The 21,899-nt window shown below is 42.1% G+C and overlaps 1 pseudogene; it reads right to left on the reverse strand.

The window, feature by feature from the left end:
* Nucleotides 1-17,615: 17,615 nt before the first annotated feature.
* LOC115662891 (40S ribosomal protein S25-4-like) lies at nt 17,616-19,733 on the reverse strand (annotated as a pseudogene).
* Between the last annotated feature and the right edge of the window lie 2,166 nt (nt 19,734-21,899).

The following is a 21,899-nucleotide window of genomic DNA, read 5'->3' on the forward strand; positions in this document are numbered from 1 at the left end:
AGATAGATTTGACAGTTCTGACCATGTTTGATTTTGATGTAATTATCGAAATGGATTGGCTGGTTAAGTAGAAAGCCGTGTTGGATTGTAGCAATAAGGTGATCCAATTCAATTCGATTGGACATCCTAGATTTGAGTTTCAGGGAAACCGAGGAGGAACCTCGATCCCTTGGATTTCATCCCTAGAGGTCGCCAAGCTATTAGATGAGGGATGTGAAGGGTATTTGGTGAATGTGGTTGATCCGACAGTTGCGGAGCCGAAATTGGAAGAGATACCCGTGGTGTGCAATTTTCCCAAAATCTTTCCTCAGGAATTGCCGGGTTTGCCACCAGAAAGAGAAGTAGAATTTGTGATCGAGTTGACCCCAGGGACTGAGCCAATCTCGAAGGTGCCGTACCGGATGTCACTGTCGGAACTAAAGGAATTAAAGGTCTAGATGCAAGAACTATTGGACAAGGGTTTTATCCGCCCAAGTGCGTCTCCATGGGGAGCGTCGATATTGTTTGTAAGGAAGAAGGAGGGGACGTTGAGATTGTGTATTGATTACCGGCAGTTAAACCAGGTGACCATCAAGAATAAGTACCCACTGCCGAGGATTGACGACCTGTTCGATCAGTTGCAAGGAGCTTCAGTATTCTCTAAGATCGATCTACGGACAGGGTATCATCAATTGAGAATTAGAAAGGAGGATATACCTAAGACTGCTTTTCGGACGAGATATGGGCATTATGAATTCACAGTGATGCCTTTCGAATTAACGAATGCCCCTGCTGCCTTTATGGACTTAATGAATCGGGTATTTAAGGATTTTTTGGATCGATTCGTCATAGTCTTCATTGATGATATATTAGTATACTCAAAGAGCCCGGAAGAGCATGAGATGCATCTGACTGAAGTACTACGGACTTTAAGAGAACACGCACTTTATGCCAAGTTCAGTAAGTGCGAGTTCTAACTCAATCGAGTGGCATTTCTTGGACATTTAATATCCGGAGATGGAATTTCCGTGGACCCGACTAAGATTGAGGCAGTGACCAAGTGGTCAAGACCGACGTCAGTGACAGAGATTCGAAATTTCTTAGGCTTGGCAGGGTATTATCGACGTTTCGTGGAAGGGTTCTCATCAATCGCCATGCCGTTGACGCGGTTGCTCAAGAAAGAAACAAGGTTCGAGTGGGACGATAAGTGTAAAAGGAGTTTTCAGGAGTTGAAGCATAGACTGACGACTGCCCCGGTATTGACTATTCCGTCCAGACCAGGAGGATTTGAGGTCTATAGTGATGCATCGTTGAGAGGGCTTGGATGTGTATTGATGCAACACGGAAGGATAGTAGCGTATGCGTCGCGTCAGTTAAGGCCACACGAGATGAATTATCCGACTCATGACCTGAAATTGGCTGCGATCATCTTCGCCCTCAAAATTTGGAGGCATTACTTGCGCGATGAAAAGTTCCACATTTACACGGATCATCATAGCCTCAAGTATCTGTTTTCGCAGAAGGAATTGAATATGAGGCAGCGTCGCTGGATGGAACTTCTCAAGGACTACGACTGCGACATCCTGTATCACCCCGGGAAGCCTAATCGAGTAACGGATGCGCTAAGTCGGAAGTCAAGTATGGCGCACATGATGGTCAGGGAATGGACATTACTAGAAAGGTTAAGAGATTCGGAATTTAAATTCGAGGTAAGCCGGATGTCGAATCTACTAGCCGCATTGAGAATCGAACCGGAAATTCAAATTAAGATTAAGGCTTTGCAGTGTACGGACCAAGAAATTTAGAAGATTGTGTAAATGGATGCCGCCAAGAGAAAACCGGATTTCCAAGTATCCGAGGACGGGGTTTTAAAGTTCCGTGGACGACTGTGCGTGCCCGATGATTCGGAACTTAAGGAGGAGATATTGGCAGAAGCTCACCGCAGCAACTACAGCATTCATCCGGGCAGCACAAAGATGTACCAAAATTTGCGTCAGCATTACTGGTGGAACGGTATGAAAACGGACATGGCCAAGCACGTGGCGAAATGTCTGACCTGTCAGCAGGTAAAGGCGCAACACTGTAAGCCTGGAGGACTGCTGCGACCATTAGAAATCCCCGAATGGAAATGGGAGCATATCACAATGAATTTTGTTATGGGATTGCCAAGGAGCCAGAGAGGACACGATTATATTTGGGTGATAATGGACAGACTAACTACGTCGGCGCACTTCCTGGCAGTGCAAAAGGATTTTGAGTTGGAAAGGTACGCAGATTTGTATGTGCAACAGATAGTCCGATTGCATGGAGTACCGGTGACGATCACATCGGACCGTGATCCGAAATTTACTGCCAATTTTTGGAAAAGTCTACAAACGGCCTTAGGGACGAAACTTCAGTTCAGTACGGCCTATCATCCACAGACGGATGGCCAGTCGGAAAGGACGATCCAGACCTTGGAAGACATGTTGCGTGCATGTGTGTTGGACTTTCCGGGTAAATGGGAAGAGCAGTTACACCTAGTCAAGTTCGCCTACAATAACAGCTATCAGCAGAGCATTCAGATGGCACCGTTTGAGGCCTTGTATGGCAGAGCTTGTAGGACGCCCGTGTGTTGGGATGAAGTTGGAGAACGAAGTATATCGGGCCTAGAATTGGTGCAACAAACAGTTGAGGCAGTCGAGACTATTCGGGATAGATTAAGGACCACATAGAGTCGCCAGAAAAGTTATGCCAATCGGAGACGTCGACCTTTGGAGTTTCAGGCTGGTGACCATGTTTTTCTTAAGGTGTCGCCAATGAAAGGACTATCCTGGTTTGACAAGAAAGGAAAACTAAGCCCGAGGTACATAAGCCCATTCAAGATTTTAGAGAAGATTGGAGATCTGGCCTATAGACTCGCCTTGCCGCCAAACTTGTCCCAAGTACATAACGTATTCCACGTGTCAATGCTGAGGAAGTACGAGCCGGACGCGACCCACGTGCTGAGATATGAAGAAATAGACGTGGACGATAGGGTGTCGTACGTGGAGAGGCCAGTGAGGATTGAGGACAAAAAAGATCAGGTGCTACGAAACAAGACGATCCCGATGGTCAAAGTGATCTGGGAACATCATGGAAAAGAAGGTGCCACCTGGGAAAGTGAAGAAGTGATGCGACGTCAACACCCCCATTTGTTTGAGTAGTCGGGTTTGGATTGTAAATTTCGAGGACGAAATTTTTTTGTAAGGAAGGAAGAGTTGTAACATCCTGAATTCGACCCACTTTCGTGATCAATGAAATAGATGTTATTTCTCATTTCATTTTAGTAAGTCTCGCCCGAAACTGATCATTCTCGGGATACTGACCATTAGGGAATGGCTAACTAGGAAAACGGTACGTGGACTTAAGAACTCGACCGTGAATTGAGTCCGATTTCGAGAAACGACGAGGAGATATTTTGGGCCAACGTGGGCCGATCCAAGGAGAGTGACGGACTTGGTTTGGCCAACGACGTGCGATCGGATCTCGTGTGATTCCGCACGACCGAAAGTACGCGTGGCAAACAATCCTGAACTTATTCCGAACGATCGCGACCCCCGAAACTAGCGATAAATCCTCGCGTTCTCTTGGAAATTGAGACCGTCACGACTCGAGTAATCCTAAGTCGATACGTGTAACCCCTAAACAGCCGCCCGTTAGTGAAAGACGCTAAAATCGCATTTGAGCGAAATTGATCGTGGAATTGAATCCGGACTTGATTGTCGAATTTCACGGACGAACGCGATTGTTTTGCAAGGACGGCGTCGTATTAGTGTGGCCAATCATGTTTGGGATCGGTATGATCGAAAAATGGAATTTCGGTCCGGGACCGGAAAATTACCGTTTTGCCCTGGACCCATAAGCCTTGATTCCGAATTTTGGGATTTAGTTTGGACTAATCAGCCTCTATTATTGCCAAAATTGATAGACTAATTTGCCCCTAGATATTTTAACAAGATTCAATCCAAGCCCTTGATTATTGGACATGATGGTCATTTTTGGTGGATTAGTTGAACCACCCCCACTCACCAATTTTGCTAAAAACCTCTTGCAATCTGTCTCTCCTCTCACTCTCACCATTTCACCACCGGCCACTCCCTCTCTCACGCCTCACTCTCTCTATTTCCTCTCCTCCTTGGCCATGTGAGCCAGCCACGTCGGAGCACCGCCGCCGCCACCCGCCGGTGCCGCTCGCCGAGGTCGCCCGTTCACCACCCTCACCCGACCATCTCTTCTTCTCCTTCTCTCTTCATTTCGTGGCACCACCAGCCCCACCTTGACCGGAATGCCACCAGCCCGCCGTTCGCCGCTGAGCGCCGCCGTGAGGACCGCCGCTGAACCGGCTTGAACCAGCTGTCGTCCGGCCCGTTTTCTCTCGCGATCAGCCCACATTTGGAACTTGAGACCTAGTGAGTACAAACCCTAAACCTTAATTAGGCTATTATGCATTTCTAGATAGGTTTAGGGGTTAATTAGTGGCAAATGATTAGGGCTGACTTTGTGGCCATTTTGGTGGCTTAGTGTGGTGATTTAAATATGATTTGGTGGCCTAGAATGGGCTGGTTGTAGGCTGTTCATTATGGACTTGATTTAGGCAATTATGCGGATTAGAATGGGTGCAATGTGTGGGCTAAGTAGTGGCTGATTTTGTGGAGTTTTTAATGGCCTAATGTGATGATTTGAGAGTGAATTGGTGGCCTAGAGTGGACTGATTAGTGGCTGGTCATTGTGGGATTATTGGGACTTATTCGACTAAATTGTGGTTTATTTGCAAATTGCCAAGTGTGCCTTGATTAGCCTATGTAGTGGCTGATTTGTGCTTAGTTTGTGATTAATATTGTGATGCCATGTTGTGTGCTTGATGTGGCCGATTGATGAGATGAGAGATGGGCTATCGGCATGTGTAATTTCAATGACTAATGGTATGATTTTGTGCACTAAATGGAGAGCCGTGGCTGATTTGAATGGATTGACTAATTGGGCATATTGATTTATTAAATTGAACATGTGTGGTGTAAGTTGAGCATGTGGCTATGTGAAATTGAATGCTCAATGTGAATTTTATGGATGCCGAGTGTTGGATGTTATGACCATGAACGTGCATATCGAGCATTGGCATAATATGTGCATTATGCGAGTGTGCACGAATGACATTGAGCATGTGATCACCTAAATCACCCTCATGCGTCTTACGCGGGGTTCATATAATAATTGGTGGTATGTGTACGTGTGATCACGTAAAGCCCCGATGCGTTTTACGCGGGGTATTGAACCCGTCCTGATATGTTTTACGCGGGACGATGCCCGGACTACCGGAAGATGGCCAACCTGATGCATTTTACGCGAGCCGGAGATCGATCAAAAAGTGATAGACCTGATGCGTTTAACGCGGGTCGGTGATAAATGGAAAGTTGGCACGTGTGCAAGTGTGCAGAAATGAATATGAGCATATGCATAGTGATGGCACATGTGCAAGAATGCATTAGCATGACTACGCATGTGCATAGCATGTGTTTGTGGCCAAGTAATATGTTTGTACGTGCCGTGGTTGGGTTTTGTGCCATTATTGCTATTATTATGTGCATAACCTGTAGGGTCAATTATGTATTGGATTTGGGCCCGAGGGCCTAAGTCATTTGTGTTCTGGACTATGTGTTTGCTTAGTACTTGTCTGGAGGTGCATGTTAGCCTAGTTTAGGTTTAGGGGGCCTACTCGCTGAGATTTATTCTCACTGTTTTTTAAACCCCAACTTTTCAGACACCCGACCTTGAGATGACAGGAGTACCAGTTCGTTTTGGGATCCCGTACCGCATAAAGCGGTCGATGATCGAGTACCCCGTAGGGAACGGGGAGACTTATGTTAGACATTTTACCACTGTTTGGGTCAACGTAGGCGAGTCACAGTTTCAGGCTCACCAGTATCTGGGTTGGTGCTTCCGGGACCCGTTTGGAGTTTATGGACCCCTTAGGACCTTTGATGTCCCGATCGTCGGAGTAAGCCAATGGGACCCGCAGGATATTGATGGAGAGGTAGCCAGCCCTAAGGCCGTGTCCGAGGAGGACTCCGACCCCCGGCCCATCATTTTTTAGATGGATTCCCATCCCGAGGAGGAGCCGATGGAGTGGGAGTCCGATCCCGAGCCGGAGCCGATGGAGGTGGAGCCAGAACCAGAGAGCGACCCCGAGGAAGAGCCAGTGGATGTCGAGTCCGAGCCGGAGTCTATGGACTCCGAGTCGTCTGATGACTCATCCGAGTCCTCGGGATTCGATCCGGATTGGGTACCCTAGGGTTTAGCCTTTGACCATAGCTAGAGTAGGGCCGACACTTTTTGACTGGAGCCCTTCTTAGTTAGCTTCTGACCGCCCAGACCATATACCCCCTTTTTGAAGTTAGTGGTTATTGACCCATTTTTGATTGGTGTATATGCCTGTCAATGGATATTGTAAATCCATGTTATTAATGCAAGTTGTATTTATTGTATTTATCGTTATCCTTGGTCATGTTGTTTTATTATGTACGGATATAATGTTGCTTCCGCATGTGCATTGTTCTCTGTTTTGGGTTTTGGATCGGTGACGCGTCCTGGGACGTTGCACTGAATCGACCTCGGTAGGGTTGTCGCGTGCCGTAGGGTTCGAGGCGTGACATGATGTGCTCCAACCACGGAGGAGGAGATAAGAATCGTAGCGATTGATTTAAAATATCAAAGTTACACAATGTAACTCAACTCTGTTAGTTAGAATTATTTGAAAATTAAGTACAAATGATACATGCAATTCGAGAACACTAGCTTAATGTTGGTATTCTCAAAAGCTAAACATCACAATTTTTTAAAGAAAAAAATAATTAATTTAATATGAAATTTGTGTAATCTTTGAAAAAAGCAAGGAAAATGGGGAGGTTACAAATTTAGATGGAAAGTTAATCAATGAAATTAATTTATATTTTAATAATAATAATAAAAGATGGAACGTTTTTCACGTGCATCAAGGGACAGCGACATGTCTTAAATGTGCAATTATAAAGGACATTATTGGAGCACCTTATCTTCTCTAATTGTACACGTGCGGCGCAAGGATGTCTTTCGTACAATACATTTTTGGCCCAAGATTGGGCTGACTTAAAGATGTCATTGAAGTCAAAGGATACTGCCAAAGGTCCTCACCGAACCCAAGGATGCGACATCCTTGGCTCTATCTCGAAAGATCGTATGACGTCATTGCTTACATCCTCGATAGGAAAGCTGGGTCGCGTCCTGGCTGATACTTGATAGGGTGGCTCAACATGAAAAGTTATGGAAGAGAGAAGAGACGAGAGATATCGGCATGGAAGGGATGCGAGAGTGACTGAAGACCTTGCGACTCCCTCCCTAGGGGTATTGACGGTTTGATTTGATACGGATTTTCAGAAAATCTGAACCGAATTGACTTATTTGGATGTGCATTAACTTTGAACAAAATTGCGCCCGAATCAAATATAACCTGAATTGAAGACTCGGTTTGGTTTGATTTTCTTTTTTGTAATATTAAGAAGAGATTTAGTAAAAAAGGAGAGAGAACATGTAAATTGTAATATTAAGAAGGAACGATTTTAAGTTCAGTTTGGTAAACAAATCGAAACTATCCAAACCAGAATAAAAAAAGAGTTATTTTTTCATTATCTGAACCGAAGTCCAAACTAAACCAAAAATGTACAAAAATTCAATTCGATTCGGTTCTAACACCCCTCTTCATGATTGCACCTCAGTAATTTTTATGAACTTCGAGGGTGATTTTTTGGTGAGAGAGAATTGGATAATTTTCGGCCCACCAAATTCGGACCAGGCAGTCCTTTTCGTTTTGTGTCTAGGGTGTTCCGGGGATAAGAGTAGCAAAGGAAAGGGCGCAAGCCCATATGTGCCCAAACATGGGAAAAGGAAAAGTTATCGAAGCGAGAAGAAGAAGAGCGACAGAGCTTAGCATTGATTTTAATTTAAATTGTCGGAGGATGGAAAAGCTTCCGTCTATATTTAATATCTATGGTAGAGATTTTTGTAGTAACATGATTTTTATTTGGATCTTTTGTAATTTACCATTGTTTAAATCTCAGGGCTATTGTTCATTAATTTTCGGTAATGGATATTTTATGAAATTTCGGGCCAAAGTTGAGAATGGTATTGGATTTACTCTATAATGTAGAGACGGTGCACCACCAAAATAATGAACTACTGATGGTTTCAAACGAGGAGAAATTTAATGGGGATAGTTAGAAAAGGCGGCTCCTGTCTTTGTTGGAGATGTGATTGAAGATTCTGATATTGGGCACCGATCTTGATTGACTAATTGATTTAGTCAATCCATGATTGATTTTAATAAATAGGGAATTGTAATCTTTTATATATTGTTTCCCATTTATCTTTCTTATTCTTTCACTATAAATAGGTCATGTACATGTATACTGAAATATACCAATACAATATCAAAAATTCTCCAATTCCTTTAGTTTTCTGTCATGGTATCAGAGCCTTCTTTCCTGGCATAGCTTCCGCAATTCTGGAATTGCCTCCGGTTCTATCCTTGCTTTTGTTGTTGCGACCCTTGCAAAACAAATCAGCCAACCGGTAGGAATTCAAATTTTTTGTTTCTTGATACCATGTCAAACAATCAAAATACAAACGAGGAATTGCTGAACTCACCTCAAAGTCAAACAATATCGGATCAAATTAATCCGTTTCGAGATGGGCAGTCTCCGCACAATGACAATCTTCAACAGTCAGCCGGATTTGTTCCTGCTCCAGTTCAGGCTTCTGGCCCAGTTCAGGTTTCCACCCCATCCCAATGGCCTCCGATTCACTGGTATCCCGTTCAAGGTCAATGGGCTACGGGGCCAGGACAATCATGGGCTGCACCTTATCAACATGGTCCACCTGGAGAGGAAGGCGTACCAGGCCTCGGAACTTTGCCCAGTGGAGATGGGATAGACCCAAATGACGGATCGGGTTGGACAAACACGGGTCACAGACCCGGATCCATCCCACCGGGTCAAGGGACGAATCCCTACCCGGTTCTTCAACCCGGATACCTACCTTACGCGTTTCCAGTCGGCGGCGGCGGCCGCCCCGAGCCCGGCGATCCACTTTACACCTCGCCGGTGGACGGACCAGAGCTACGGCTCATTGGTTTGCAGCTTACGGGACCGGAGAACTATAACGCCTGGGCTCGGGACTTCCGGCGAGCCCTTGTCACTAAAGACAAGGACGGCTTCATTGACGGAGTTGTTCCATTTCCGGCCGACGAACGACTTCAGAGACTTTGGCGGAAGTGCAACCAACTGGTTCGCACTTGGATCGGAAACAGCCTAGCCCCCGACGTCGCGGCTGGCCTCCCACCGACTAAAGATGCAAAGAAAATATGGGAAAACATCCGCGAGATGTACGGGCGACTTGATCGGGCGAGGATTTTTACCATAACTCAGGCCTTGTCGGAATTGAAGCAAGGGAACCTCTCGGTTACCGCTTGCTTCAACCGGCTCTCGGCCTTATGGAACGAACTCGAGGCAGCCGAGGAGCAGCTCGAGGGACCCGAGAGTACGCTTCGACAGTACAAAGAAATGAAGGAAAGAGAGAAAGCCACAAGGTTCTTACTGATTCTCAACGAGTCGTATTCGTCTTTCCGGTCACAAATCCTTGCGATGGAACCTCCACCAACACTCGGCCGGATCTACCAATTGGCTGTCCAAGAGGAGAGTCAGCGGCTGGCCGCAAGCGAGCATGCGAAGATGACCGAAGGAATCGCCCTCGCCGCCTTACCATCCGGCCTTGTTACGGTGGAGACGACGACTGGAGGACAGAGAACCTTCGGGAGCGCTGGAGACAGAAGACTGGCTGCGGTGGGGAAGGAAAGTCAAGGACACCCTAGGGTTTCTCGAATGGACGGCTTGGATCAACGCATGGAATCAGACGGTCCATATTCATCCATCAGCTCAGCCGAATCCCATGGCCATCATCAGGCCACGTCGGCACCAATCTATAAGGGATCCTACGGCCTACGAAATTCCACGTCGTCTGGGAAGGTTAGTGGGCAAAATTCTAAATTCAAGAATAAATATTGTGAATATTGCAAACGCCCACACCACACCATTGACACATGTTGGAAATTACATGGGAGACCAAATGATAAAGAAAAAAGGGAAAAGGAAATTTCTGCTTATCAGGTCTTTGCACAAAAAATTGATGGAACACATCAGACAATTACTCAAGAGCAATATCAGAATATTATGAAAGCTCTGAGTCAACTGAAGACCAGCGACAAAAATGCAAGTTTCTCTGGTACGTTTCTTTACAAGACAGATTCGATTTCAGTTGATGCATGGATAATCGATTCAGGAGCCAGTGACCACATAATTTGTGATAAGAAGTTATTTTCCCACATTCATGATCCACAATCTTCTGTATCCGTACGTCTTCCAAATGGGAATGTTACTTATGTTACTAAAATTGGCACTGTTCATCTTGGTCCCAATTTTATCTTAAAAAATGTTCTATACATTCCCGATTTCGAATTCAACCTCCTTTCCGTCTCAAAAGTCTGTAAAGACAATTCTTGTTATGTCATATTCAATTCGGAAAATTGCTTCTTTCAGGACCTTTCGACTGGGAAGCTAATGGGCTTGGGTAGTGTTGCACAAGGATTATATTTCTGGAAGAATTCCCCAGGAGATTTAAATTTATTAAATAAAAGCATTTCTTGTAATGCAATCACTCATAATAAAAATCTCCTTTTTCATCAACGCTTGGGACATAGTGCACGCTTCCCTCATCCAAAATGTCCAATATGTCCTTTGGCTAAACAATCTCGAGCATCTTTTCCAATTAGTACATCTCGAGCAAACAGTCCTTTTTCTTTACTTCATATGGACATCTGGGGTCCCTATCATACCCCTAATCGTGATGGATCTCGCTTCTTTCTCACAGTCGTTGATGATTATACCCGAGCTACTTGGGTTTTCCTTATGCAATCTAAGAGCCAAACTTTTTCCCATCTGTCAAAATTTATTTCTCTGGTCAGCAACCAGTTTGATAAATCCGTCCAACGAATTCGTACAGATAATGGACGTGAATTCTTCACTTCTGGTTGCATATCTGTTCTATCCTCTCATGGCATTCTTCACGAAAGTTCTTGCACTTACACTCCACAACAAAATGGAGTTGTTGAACGCAAGCATAGACATCTCTTGGAAGTAGCTCGAGGGTTAAAATACCAAGCTTCCATACCTGAGACTTTTTGGGGAGATTGTGTGGTCACGGCAGCCTATTTGATTAACCGCATGCCGACTCGAATTCTTGATGGCCGAACACCTTTTGAGATGCTTTATGGAAAAGAGCCAGAAATTAATCATCTCAGAGTTTTTGGCTGTTTATGTTATGCAACAACTGTGGGGCCTCGAAATAAAATGGATCCCCGTGCCATTCAATGCATCTTCATGGGATATCCTCCTCTTCAGAAAGGATACAGAGTTATGGAACTATCTACAGGGCATTTCTTTATAAGCAGGGATGTTACATTCCACGAAGATGTATTTCCATTTCAAGAAATGACACCCTCATCTAAATCATCCTTGTCATCATCCGACCAGCATCAATTCTTATCAGATGAGGACTTGTCTATGATTCCTCAATATGTTCTAGTCCCACCAGAACCACCTATACAGGTTATGAGGAATTCTCCAAGCCACACAGTTGAATCACCAGCATTATCATCTACAGATATTGATTTAACTCTAGTGTCGTCATCTCCACCACAGTCTACACAAGAATTGTCTCCACCAGTACCTGAACAACTCCAAATTGAGCAACCTCGACGCTCTAAACGGCACATTCGTCCACCTACATGGACAAAGGACTACATATGTTCTACTTTAAGTTCTCCAGGTACACAATATCCTATATCCTCATATGTCTCATTTAGTCAATTGTCACCGGAGCATATGTGCTGCATTAGTCGCATCTCAGAAGAACATGAGCCATCTTCATACAATGAAGCAGCATGTGACCCTCGATGGCAAAATGCAATGGCATCTGAACTTAATGCCCTCATGGAAAACCACACTTGGGATATCGTTCCATTGCCATCACATCGGAAACCAATTGGCTGTAAATGGGTATACAAAATCAAATTCAAAGCTGATGGCTCTGTTGAGCGATATAAGGCTCGCTTAGTTGCTAAAGGATTTACACAACGAGAAGGGTTTGATTATCATGAGACTTTTTCTCCAGTTGCAAAAGAAGTAACAGTCCGTTCCTTCTTATCAATTGCTGCCATTCACAATTGGTCATTACATCAGATGGATGTACACAATGCTTTTCTACATGGGGATCTCGATGAAGAAATTTATATGGAGCTTCCACAGGGTTTACGCAGACAGGGGGAGTCTCGAGTATGTCGTCTCCGTAAATCCCTGTATGGGCTGAAACAGGCTTCTAGGCAATGGTATGCCAAATTCACTGCTGCACTAACAAGTGCAGGTTTCCAACATTCCAAACATGATTATGCTCTATTCACATGGACTGCAGGTAATTCATCAATTTATTTGCTGATATATGTTGATGACATACTTATCATGGGAAATGATGACTCTCATGTTGCAAAATTCAAAGAGTATCTACATTCTGCTTTTCATATCAAAGATCTGGGACCTCCAAAATATTTCCTTGGCATTGAGATCGCTCGATCCGACAAAGGTATCAACCTTAGTCAACGAAAATTTATCTTGGAGATTGTTTCTGAAGCAGGATTTTCAGGATGTAAACCAGCCGTTATACCAATTGAGCAGAATACCAAACTGACAACACATGAGTATGATATGGGTTCATCTTCTTCTATAGAGGATCCATTACTTAAGGACCCATCGGGATATCAGCGGCTAGTTGGGAAACTGATATATCTCACTATGACAAGACCTGACATATGTTATGCAGTACAAATACTCAGTCAATTCATGCATAATCCAAAACAGTCTCATATGAATGCAGCACTGAAGGTGGTAAAGTATTTAAAAGGATGCCCAGGACTTGGTATATTTTTGTCTTCTGATTGCAACATGAAAATGGCAGCTTACTGTGATACAGACTATGCTACTTGCCCGATGACTAGGAGATCCATCACTGGTTTTTGCATCAAATTGGGTAAGTCCTTATTATCGTGGAAAACGAAGAAACAGTCAACTGTATCATTATCATCAGCTGAATCAGAGTATCGAGCCATGGCAAAAACTGTCTGCGAAATAGTTTGGATACGAGGACTACTCTCGGATCTTGGGATTCAAGTCGATGGACCAAGTGAACTGTTTTGTGACAATGATGCCGCACTCAAACTAGCGGCAAATCCAGTTTTTCATGAGAGAACAAAACACATAGAAGTTGATTGCCACTTTACCCGAGATAAGATTCGAGAAGGGATCCTTGTAACAAAAGGAATTGGAACTATGGAACAACCTGCAGACATCTTTACTAAGCCACTATGTCGAAGACAGCATACACACCTACTAAGCAAGCTGGGTGTCCTTGACATATATAGGCCACCAGCTTGAGGGGGAGTGTTGGAGATGTGATTGAAGATTCTGATATTGGGCACCGATCTTGATTGACTAATTGATTTAGTCAATCCATGATTGATTTTAATAAATAGGGAATTGTAATCTTTTATATATTGTTCCCCATTTATCTTTCTTATTCTTTCACTATAAATAGGTCATGTACATGTATACTGAAATATACGAATACAATATCAAAAATTCTCCAATTCCTTTAGTTTTCTGTCAGTCTTTGCTAATTATGCTTGAATACCTAAAGAATAACTTAGATCAACCGGTACGGCCTAAAAATCTAACTTTAACCTGTTTTCGTACTTACATTTGGCAATTTAATTTTTACAGGGGACTTGTTTTGCAATCGGGATAATGAAACCAAAGGTGCTAAACTTTTACCAATTATCTTTCGTTCGTGATCATTTTTTTTTTAAATCAATTGGATTCTTGAATTATATAGATATTTTATATCAATTAGTTACTTGGGGTCACATTTGTAATTTCAGATAATCATTTTTGCTTGTCTTCCACCATCCCCTGCTTTGCAAACGACATATTTCATAAAATTTTATTGAGAAAATGACACAACCGATTCCCGAACATTGGTCCATTGTGTAACACGGTCCCTAAATTCTTAATTTGTTCAATATGATCCGTGAATTTTAACCCAATGTTCAATATGGTCCATAAATTTTTAATTTGTTCAATATAATCCCTAGACTTTTTGGACATGTTCAATGTAGTCCCTGAATTATTTGAAAATGTTCAATATTGTTCTTTCATTGTTTTTAAGATCAAGGACAGCATTGAACATCTTCAAATAGTCAAGGGATTAAATTAAACATGTACCAAAAGTTCAGGGACTATATTGAACAAATTAAAAGCTCATGGACTACATTGCACATTGTGTTAAAGTTCAAGGATCACACTGAATAAATTAAAAGTTCATGGACTACATTGCACATTGAGCGAAAGTTCATGTACCATTTGTGTCATTTTCCCAATTTTATTCGGTGCACTATGCACTGGATGTGTAAGATTTTCTTTATATAAGCAGGTTTTATGAAATGACACATATGATTTTGATTTATAGCAACAGATTTTTTCATTTTGAGACTATATATGTAAAGAAGACTTTTTACAATGACAGCACGTGTAAAATGAGTCTTATTTAAATGGACTTTTATTCTGTAAAAGAATGATGCGAAATTTTCTTCGCACAAGCAAGTTTCAGATAATGATAAATAAATAATTTATACTTTCTGCACGTAACTTTATTCAATAAACAGATTTATATTCCCATTTCTCACAGATGATGACGATATATTCACTGCCATTGGATTCATACTTTCTGAATAACATGGGAAAGATCATTTCTCTTCTCCTCTTTTGTATTTTTTTTTTTCCCGTTGGGAGACTTTTGGCCACTACCGCACTACAAAATCAAAAAGTTTCCACCCTGATTTGCACGGAGAAAGGTGTGGCATTGCGTTACGATAGTTGGATTCCTATCCCATCAGTTGTTCTCATTTTAAAATCCCCCACGTCCGTTCATTGGTATCTATGCCTAGCAAATTGAAATTCATGGTTCAATCTCAAGGACGTCCCGGCCACACCAAACCCAAGAGTCTAGCTCCCACTTCACGTGGCACATTGATATGATTTCGTACATCAAACCGAGGATCCTCAATTGTTTTGATTCTTTAAGAAGATAGAGATATTAAATTGAATCCGTGACACCGAAATAAATCCACATTTGAATGGTAGATGCCTAGTCGCTAGTTAGGTTTCAGTCGATTCATGCACAACCAATAATTTCGGGCATGAGTTTCTCTTAATCCCGGAGGACTTTTGCGGACATGAATGAGATGCTGTCACGATCTGGCATGACTCAGGAGAAAAAGAACTTGTCTCATAGTCCTAAACTGGACCCCCATTTTGGTGCTCTATCATATCATCTTCTTTCGCAACGGGAAAAGTAAAACATCAACATGTCAAGAATGAGCAGCACCGGTTTAATAGAAACCTCAAATTTGTAGCCGTAAACAATAATCTTACGGGTTCACATAAAGCATAAAATTTTCTTATCCTCTCAAGTAAGACAGTGCATCTTACTTCAAGAATCACATTGAACAAATCAAAAGTTCATGGACCACATTACACATTGAGCTAAAATTCACGGACTACATTGAACAAATTAAAATTTCAATGACCACATTGCACATCAAGTCAAACTTTAAGTTTTATTCGTGTCATCATCTCCATATTTTTTCAAGACTAGCAAATTATTTCCCGGAAAATCTCACGCGGGTGTCCCTAGTTTTGATGTATCGATAGAACCGGTCCAAACAGACTCGAATTTCTCGTTCTTCCAATGCATTTTGTTTATCCATATGTAGAGAGAGAGAGAGAGAACCTTCATCGGGCATGATAATCTCGAGGACATTTTTACCGAGGCGAAGGTCATGGAAATTCCAAACGTCGACGTGGATGTTTCGTCGAGAACGAGATCCACACCATCCCAAGAACAACCCCTCATTGGCCAACTCCACACATTCATCCCTCCATTCCTCCCAAAAGACAAACTCTCAAAAGAGCCGTCACTACAAAAAAAACAAGGGATTAGCGACGAATTTTGCGACGAAAAATTTGGCAAAATCCGTCGCAAATTCAATTTGCGACGAAATTAGCGACGGAAAAAATTCCGTCGCTAATAGGTCGTCGCAAATTTTTGCGATGGAAAATTTCAATTTCCGTCGCAAAATTCGTCGCAAATAATTTGTCGCAAAATTCGTCGAAAATTAGCCACGAACTTTATCCGTCGCAAAATTGGTCGCAAATAATTCGTCGCGAAATTCGTCGCAAAATTCGTCGCAAATAATTCGTCACAAATTTGCGACGGATTTATTTTTTCGTCGCAAATTTGCGACGGATTTATTTTTAGATTTATTTTCCGTCGCAAAATTGCGATGGATTTATTTTTCCATCGCAAATTTGCGATGGATTTATTTTTCCGTCGCAAAATTCGTCGCTAATTTGGCACGAATTTTTTTTTGTTTGTAATTTGCGACGAACTTACTCGTGGCAAAATTCGTCGCAAATTTGTCACGAAAAATTTTGACTTTTGCCATGAACATTATTCATGAACAAATTTAGCAATGATTTTTTATTAATTCTTTAGCGACGAACTCTGCGACGAATATCGTTTAGGGACGAAATTAGCGACGAAATTTTATTTTTGTAACGAACTTTTATAATTTGTGATTGTACGATAAAATCATTTATTTTATTTTTCGATTTTAAACTTAATTAAAAGCAAAATTAATTTCTGAAATTTATATTTAACATTGATTAAGCACTTAATAACATCAAAATATTATAATAATATGAAAATGAAATACATTCATCTACATTTTCCACAAGAATGACATAAATATTTTTCTTTATAGTACACATATTGAGAGAATAAATAATCTTGCATAATAAATAATCTTGCACAATAAACAATGACGACAGAAATGAATCAAAAAAGAATATCCGACTTTTAGCGACAATCTCCATCATATAAATACTGAACAAAACTAAAGACACGGTCCATGTGAGATGCTCACTTCCTTTGCTATGTGAAGTTCACGTACTGATCAAGTGCTTTCTTGTTTACATGACTAAACTATCGGAGCTACTCGTTGCATCTGTGAAGCATCTTCTACAACTTTTTGATGCTCCTCCGTCTATACCTATAATCTCAAACATATAAAATGAGGTATGATGAGCTTCAATAGTGGAAACCAAATTAAAATTCAGTAGCAAAGGGAACATACGCCTCAAAAGCAAGTCAAAACATTTTCATAGTTAGACAAGGGAACATACGTCTCAAAAGCATTAGAAGATAACGGTTCCAAGTTCCTTATCTTTTTTGAGTACTCATCTTTTTAGCTATAAGAGTATTCCTCCGGCTAAAGAGTTGTTCAAGTTCTTTAGTTTCATCCTGAAGAGTTTTCTCATAGGTGTCCTCCAAAGCCTGCATTCGAGCAATCATTTGAGAAGACACTTATGTATTTGTCGCCCTGGTGTAGATCTGCTGGCTTGCATGAGCAGAGACCATCCTGATGAAACCTCTAGCCATGAGATCTCTTATTGCCTTCCGAGCAAGTGATCCATTAACCTGCACAAGAAAAAGTTTATAAACAACCAAGAGATAACTAATTAGTAGAAAGAGAAGCTCAACCAGCAAGATCCTCTCATTGATGAGAACATGAATATGTTAGCTATAGCACGTTGAAGTATCTAATCGTTCTATGCAAAACACTGGACATGAAAAACCCATAAGTCCGAATGCAACAGAACCACCAGACCACATGTTAAATTAAGGCAGGTAAGTTAAATGTTGTCATCTTAAACTCGATCACACGTAAGCAACACAACCGATCATTTATAAATGCAGCTAACGCTAATTCCATGAGAGTTTTTGGTTCTAAATTACTAAAATTCAATGTAAAGGATGGCGAGTAATAACCACTTTGAAAATATGACAGCTTAGATGATCCAGATGAAACTGGTTCACGGTATAAATCTCAGAATGATTCATAGTATAAATATGTCCCACCATCATAAAATTTGTTGATGAAGAATGCATGCTTTTAAGGCCAAGAAAAATAACAATTTGTTCCACACAAGAAGTGAGCCGACGGGGAGTTCTAATTATATCATCATTTGCAAGGCAACTTTCCACACTCAGATCCTCCTAACTTGATATACCTAAAGAAACCATGCCAATGAATTTTACTGGACGGAACTCTACTTGAGAACTCCACAATATATAAAACTAACAAGTTAAGGCATTTGTTAGAATTAACAGAGCAGGATCTGCTGAAAACATCCTATCAGTTACATACATGTGCGTAATTCACCCAAGTGCATCAACAGAAGGTTTCATCAAAACATGTCCAGAAGGGTTCAAGTGTGATAGCAATTACCATCACATTATATAAGAAATAACAAGATGACGGATCTTGTAAGCAGAAAAGGGGAAAAAGTAGATGCCTAAACCAAGACATAGACAATTATAAATACTATTTAGATTAACAGAAAGGCATACCCTTAGGCGATCAGAGAGGATGGACGGGGCGATGAGCTTAAACTTGGCGCCTCGGTCAGAAGATTCTCATAAGTCACCTGGTCAAACAGCACCATGTTGTTCACCTTCTCCTTCTGCTTTCCCTTGCTCCATCTCACCATCACACAATCTAACCCATCATGACCCAACTAAACCGACATAAACAACAAATAAAAGCAGCATGAACATATTCCCATCTCATTTTTGCCTATAATAACAGACACCAATCGCTAAAATACTCGCCAGTACAAGCAATCAGTAATTACCAGTTGCCCAACACACTCTTCGATAGCTCAACTTAAGACCCACATAACTCATTAGTCGCTCCCCAAGTACCTAATAAAAACGTACATGTGCAGTGGAAAAATTTGAAAACTTACAAGGGCCATTGTAGCCGAACAGGAAAGATCTGCTATCCTCACTTCATTTTGAGTAACATCATCGAAAAACATCCTCAATAACTACAAAAGGAATCACAGTTATCCCAATACTTTCAACAACTAAACATGACAAACACAGAGAGAGAGAGAGAGAGAGAGAGAGAGAGAGAGAGAGAGAGAGAGAGAGAGAGAGAGAGAGAGTCATACCTTCTTCTGCTTTCCACCACTGGATTTTGCAGGCTTGGACGAGGGAGGCAGGGCTTTGTCCTTCTTCGGAGCCTACGAGTTACGACCCATGAAAACTCGAATGTCAAAGAGAGAGAATCACCACAACGACAATCAATTTGGCATCAGGGCTCCACACGTCCTGCGAATTCTCCCCCTCCCTCCGCAACGAATCCGCATCCCTCTTGTACTTCCCCAACCTCACCCTATGCTGATCACACGAAACCAAAGACAACATCAAGAACAGTCACTGTACGAAACCAGTGACGACCGCGGGAGCGAGCTCGAGGTGAGACGGGGAGACGAACTCTGTTCGGCTGGGAGATCGTGGGGCCCTCGGTGACGGAGCACCAGATCCCGGCGGGGCGCGCGGGAGGGCTTGTGGGCGCGGAACGGGAGGATGGCGACGGAGGAGGAGGCAACGGCGGTGGCGGTGAGGGTGGCCATCATGGCTGGCAGAGGGGAGGAGGGAGCGACGGAGAGGTGTTTGGCGGAGGGGGGGTGGTTCTGAGGAATAGCAGAGAGAGAGAGAAAAACCGGGGTGAGGGCGGGCAGATTTGAGAGATTGGCGGGGGACTAAATTCAGAGCTCCGTCGCAAATTTGCGACGGATTTTTTTTTCCGTCGCAAATTTGCGACGGATTTTTTTTTCCGTCGCATTTTTTTTCCGCCGCAAATTTGCGACGGATTTTTTTTTCCGTCGCAAATTTGCGATTGCGACGGATTTTTTTTTCCGTCGCAAATTTGCGATTGCGAAGGATTTTTTTTTCCGTCGCAAATTTGCAATTGCGATGGATTTTTTTTTTCCATCGCAAATTTGTGACGGATTTTTTTTTCCGTTGCAAATTTGCGACGGATTTTTTATCCGTAGCTAATTCCGTCGCAAATTTGCGACGGATTTATTTTCCGTCTCTAATTCCGTCGCAAATTAGCGACGGATTTATTTTCCGTCGCTGATTTGCGACGAATTTTTATTTCGTGGCAAATTCCGTCGCAAATTAGCGACGAAAGTTTTTCGTCGCTAATTTGGGACGGAAAAAAAAATCTATCGCAAATTTCATCGCAAATTAGCGACAAAAAATTTCTCGTCGCAAATTTCCGTGGCAAAATCCATGTTTTTCGTAGTGCGTTCACCAACACTGTTTGAAATTTATCAACAGCTAATAGAAACCTACCAACTACGAGACATTTTTCAAAATTTCCCTTGACCGGACCCTGAACTCGTCCCTGCTAACACGAAAAATGGGGCGAAAAATGTAGAAGCCATGCCTATCATCATCTTCTTAGGCAGCGAATAGAGGGAGTCTCTTGCCACATATCGAGCATTGACAGGTTCAGGGGCGACGCCCATAATTCTCTCACCGTGCAATATATATATATAGCAAAAGTAGATCGGACACACCTTAACATGACAACAAAAATAAACATCAAATAGCACCTCAATACGAGGTACCCTTGCAACCAGGGAACACCCATAATTTGTTTCATACGAGGTACACTTACAGCATGTGATACCCCATAACAAAAGTACGGCAGAGTAGCTGCATGAAAATAAGTGTCCTAAGAGCATTTGATGATCCCCGTCGCGAATGTTCCTCCTAGCCAATAAGGCTGCGTTTGGTTGTCCGTATAAAACTCGGGATATGATATGTTTTATCCTATCCCGTGTTTGGTAGGTGTCCCGGATAGTATAATGTCGGATATAGAAGGGATATAATCCGGATTAAAAAATCTGAGGGGGGGTAGGATAAGGTTGGATAGGATTTCTCTTATCCGTCATATAAAAGCTAATTTTTAGAAACCCTACCCCTTCATTCACGCACTCCTTCACCCATGCTACAGCTTGCTTCTGCAATTTTTTTTCAGTAGTTTGGGTTTATAATTTTCATTCTTTGTTAACCGGTAATCAAATGACGAAGTTCTTTATATTGATATACAGTTTCTACCAAACGATAGGATAGGATATGAGAATATCCAACTTTAAATTCGCAGTTCACCAAACAATGGATAAGATATGGCCAAATCCCTGGATTTCTTATCCTAACATATCCAATCCTATCCTGATCAAAAATCCTGACGACCAAACGCAGCCTAAGTGGTTTTGACCATTTTAACGTGCAAATCAATATCTTAATTAAGTGATGGGGGAGGCAACCAAAGTAGTTGGGATGTAAATACACTTCAACCGTTCGTTTAGGACGATATTGACCTTTGCTCAGCAAAATAGTTGAGATATAAATCAATGTCTTAATTAAAGCGAAGTAGTTGGGATGTAATCAAATCAGCAGAAGGCCAATAAGTGGCTTCGACCATTTTAACGTACAAATCAATGTCTTTATTAAGCGATGGGGAGGGCAATCATCGAAGTAGTTGGTATGTTAATACACTTCAACCGTTGGCCCAGGACGATATTGACCATTGCTCAGCAAAGTGGTTGAGATATACATTTATTTTGGTCATTTCGTTGTCATGTTCTTTTGAAAAGATTAATGCAGTGCCTTTTGCTCAGCTTTCTATGGAGACCATATATTGGTATTTGCTTAATTATCACTTCTTGTTAGGATGCACGTGTGAGTTGTGTTAAAGAAATTCCACATCGGATAATTAATGTGAT

Source organism: Syzygium oleosum, unplaced genomic scaffold, assembly GCF_021117445.2.
Source record: "Syzygium oleosum isolate NSW1041296 unplaced genomic scaffold, Sole_v2.1 Sole_v2.04, whole genome shotgun sequence".
Taxonomy (NCBI): Eukaryota; Viridiplantae; Streptophyta; class Magnoliopsida; order Myrtales; family Myrtaceae; genus Syzygium; species Syzygium oleosum.